Below are 4,714 nucleotides of genomic sequence, written 5' to 3' on the forward strand. Positions count from 1 at the left end.
GCTGCACCGCCTCAGGCTTTTCACTGTAATTAGAGGCTGCTACAAGACATTGTGATCATGTTTCTGCTTTTACACACAAAAGTTTTTTTTTTACAGCCTTTGATTCTAGAGAAGACAATGACAGATGACTCCTGACGTACCGGTAGCTATAAGTTGCGGAGCAGCATGTGAGACATGTAATTCATGGGGCTTTCTTTGTCTTGTTACCCAGAGTCAGAAAACACTGATAGTGCTGACAACCTCTCTCTCTCTCACACACACACACACACACACACACAACAGAGCTGTAAAATGATTTGATAGGCCAGTAATTGCTCTTGTGCTCTTGATGCCGAATGCAAGACAAGCGTGGTGAATATTTCTCCAACACTGGCTGACATTGTCATTATAATTAGGCAATGCTTGTGCTGTGCACCTGTGTGGAGCCCTGCACCAAACCCACACACACACACACACACACACAAACTTGCAAGGCAAACACATCCAGGATCAAGCTGTGATTGGCCAATAAAAGCCTGTTGCTTTGGGCTACCATTTTAATTTCCCAGTGGTGTCACTGTGTGTGCAAGTTTGTGTGTGTGTGTGTGTGTCCTGTCTCCACGGCAACATCAGGTCCACAGCAGCGAAGGGCTTGGCCACGCCTCTCATTGTAATGATGATGAGCTCATGTCTGTTGGCTATTGGGGCTGCTTCCAGTCCTTATGACAACAAGGGCTTGACTATCGCTAGCACATTCCACCTGCAGTGCCATGCAGGCATATAATTACACCACATGTTTGTTGAAAAGGAGGTCTCCACAGGTCATGCAGTGTGTGTGTGTGTATGTGTGTGTGTGTGTGTGTTTCCTACAGTAGGTACAGTATGACATTGCCTCTTATTTTCTCAGTCTTAAAATAGCCTCTTGGTTGTCAGCTGCGTTTACCTTATAAGCCAGGGCCCTCCTTTTGTCATCCTTGTATTTTGTCAACTGTAGCCTCTATTTTCAGCAGTGGGGAAGCCTATAAGTCACCCATATGTATCTCCCTCCCTGTTCTACTCTCTGGCAGACCAGATAAACCAGCCACGACTAAACGCTTTAACCTTATTGGCAGCTGAAATTTAAGTAGAAGCAAAACCCTGCCCAGTATAAGCTCAAAAAAAATACCCCAAATCCTCCTGTTTGAGTGCCTGTGTTTGACTAACTAAAAGCCTTTCACCAAATATGGCGTGTTTGCACAGGGAAATCACACCAATTACGGGCCGCCCAAAGACAAAGTGCCTATGAGTCTGTGAGGCGAGGTGTAACAAATTCAATCGCTGGAACACAACAGCTAAAGATCAGGGCTCATTTCATCCCTTTCATCTCTCATTCGTTCCCCACATTTCCCCACTGTCTCCACACTATAGACCCCGGTTTGGAAAGATAGCTAACAACAAGCCCTGACCCAATTCCTCTGAAGCATGCTGGGAGGAGAGACACTGATATGTGAAGGCTGCCTTCTCTGACTCTGTTGCTCTATTTTGATTTCAGGTGAACAGTGGGAGATGGGAGATGTTAAAAGAGCTGTTTGCCTCTGATAGGTTGAAGAGATTACAGCGTCCACTCTGCGCTGCTGCGTTTATATTTTTTGTCTGTGCGCGCAGGACTGTGGAGGACATGACACTGATGAGGGTTGCAGACAATAGCTTAAAATGTTTGATCCAATGTATTATCCTTAACTACACATTAAATAAGTTATTTTTATTTCTATTTTTAGAGAGTGAGACCATTTTCAATGGCACCGGTCCAGCAATGACTCAGTGCAGACCAAAGTCCATTTATTTTTCTGCCGACTGACACGTCACCACTGAATGCCAATAATGAGGATATTCAACAATGTCTGACACTGAATTAAAGGCCGGGCTTTTTTTTGGTATGAAGAGTCATTAAAGTGACAAAGGTGGCAAACAGGATTTGCTCTGATTACACGCCCATGAAAACTGTTGCTTGTTGTTTTCAATGATCCCCTTTATCCCTGATCACATAACATTTATTTAGCTGTAAACTTTTTTTTAGAAAGTTCAACTCTTGGAAACAGAAAACAGAAACAGAAAACAACCAAACCACAAGGTCCATTTAGTAGCTACTCTGGAGCTTTCAGTCAAACTTTGAGCTTCACCATCCAAGCCAACATAAACAGGAACCAGAAGACTTTTTAATAGCTACAATTTAGTGATTTGGCAAACTCCATCTGATGATGAAGATCATGTTATATGTGCTTTCTTTACTTTGTTACCGAGAGTTAGATTGATACCACATGTCTGATATGAAGCTGCAGCAGGAGACTGTTAGCTTAGCTTAGCATAAGAACTGGAATGATAATAATTAACATTCTATATCTCTTTCTTTAATCTGTACAAAAACCGAAGTGTTAAAGAAACAAGTTGTGGTGTTACGCAAGCTCATGTGTTTCCCATGACAGTCTTCCCGCTAAGCTAACAGTCTCCTGGCGATTCATAATTAACAGACAGATAATAAGAGTGGTATTGATCTTGAAATGAACCAGTTCATTTAACTATTTATTGATATGGTCTTTTATTACAACTTTTGGCAACTCTGTTTCTGAGTCAAAGTTTCATCCGGCTTCTTTCACGGGAGAAAAAATGTTTTTAAAAAATGGGGAAGCAGTGAAGTGAAAACAGAGATGGAAAGCATTTATGCGGCACCACTGGCCGTATCTTTGAAAATGTCTAGAAGGGCTCTAATTTGCATTTGATGTGTCACATTGTTGTCATGTTTTGTGTCTTTGCCAGAATGTGAGCCGCCATCCTGTCAACCGCAGCCAGAGCGGAAAAAAATACCTCCTGTGTTTTCCAATGATATTCTGAGTATTGTCTCTCCTAAAAGCCTGAAAATGCTCATACCTCCATGCACAGTGGTGGGGAAACTGTTTATACATAAAAACAAGGTAACACACATATTGTAGCCAGACAAGTTATTCCTCTGGTTTTTCAGTTAAAGGAAAATGTCACTTAATTCATGTAAGTTCAACTTTTAAGGACAACCCAGGGTCAAATATGGACAAAACCTAACTCATTTCATCACATTTATGTTATGGTAACATGAGAGAGCACCAAATAAATTCCAACTGCAGCAGGATACCATTCGTAGATAAACTGTTTGCCTGTGCATCTGTAAACACTTAAACCGGTTTTTCAGCTGCGTATCATCTTACAAAAACGGTCAACTGCAAAAACAAAATAAAACATTGGTTCATTTCATATCTTCTACAGAGTGTAACTGAAGTGGTACAAAGCACCACTTCAGTTACACTCATACAATACAGATGAATATTGAACATTTTCTCAGATCCTGTTATTTTATTGATACTTAATGTTTGATCGAGAGCACTTTTGATCGATAATTCCTGAAAACAGATAAAACAGAGTATAATAGATCATACAGTGGAATAATCTTAATTTGCCAAAACATGGCCATTTATTAAATAACAATAACTTTTAGTGTATTTTTTTCAGTGTAAATGTTGGATGTGACTCACAGCCGTATTGTATCTTCGCTTTACTGGGCAAGTTTTGTTAAGTGGTAGCAAGTGTTAAGAGGCGATTTCATTGTAATCGCATCCAAGTCATATGATCAACCGGGAAACTGTGAAAAGGCAGGTCAGGATCAGCTGAGTCAAGCTAGACACAGGTCGTCAGGTCGAGACAGGATGTGAGGTAAATAAAAGCCTCATATGGTCTCTAGATGGTGTACTGTAAATGTGAATGTGGGGAAGTTATGACCTCACATGGTAATTGATATTGGGCAGACATTCACCAATATAACTAAAAAATCAATTTAAAAAAAATACTCTCAGTTAACATTCATTTGTTTGAAACTATATCAAGGTTATAAAATGAGTCCCAGCCTTTTTTAGTAATGAGGACATCAATTGTGAGCAGTTGAATAAAAGTGTGCTTTTTTTATTTATTTTTTTGTCTCAAATTATAGCATAGGTTTTTCAGAAGCTTTAAAATGTAATAGTACCAAGTATTTCATCAAAAAACGCAAAAACAACTTACATAGGTGAGAAAAAATAGTTTTCTGTAACAAACAATCAATTTAATCATCTTTTGACCCTTCAGATTTATCTTAGTGGGTTCCTACCCAAAGGTTGGGAACCACTGTCCTAAAAAGATCCTAAAAAGGTCTATGAAATCTGTTCTTCATAGATAAAGGTATTGTCGCAGAAACTTGATTTCATACATCTACTTTGTACATTTATATTCATGTACATGGTTCTGCTCAAGGTTTATAGCCTACCTGTTTAAAGGACGATTTACCTTTTACCTTTTGCTCTATGAAAAGTGGAATGAGAGAACTTCTGTTATGAATTGGGGCTATATAAATAAAATTTAATTGAACTGAATATGAATTAAAATCATTAAGATTTCAAAAGGTGTATGAAATATGTTATTCAAAGATAAAGGCACACTTTATGTTAAAACACTATGTCTAAGAGGATATAACATTGTTAAGTTTATTTTAGGCTATTTGTTGTGTTTAAACTTCTTTTTCCCCTTCTGCTCCTTGTAAAGCACTTTCACCTTATGATAACAGCTACGTTAAGCACAGTTTAGTGAATTATAATGGGACGTGGGTTTGTTTTATTTTGAAAGTTGTGACAGGACACGGTGGTGTTACACTATTTGTGGCTTGACGGCGGTCCACTGGTTTCCCAGGCTGACTAACCAG

This window comes from Micropterus salmoides, unplaced genomic scaffold (assembly GCF_014851395.1).
Source record: "Micropterus salmoides isolate LMB-PRFRI ecotype aquatic unplaced genomic scaffold, ASM1485139v1 Ms_hic_scaffold_2, whole genome shotgun sequence".
NCBI classification, from domain to species: Eukaryota; Metazoa; Chordata; class Actinopteri; order Centrarchiformes; family Centrarchidae; genus Micropterus; species Micropterus salmoides.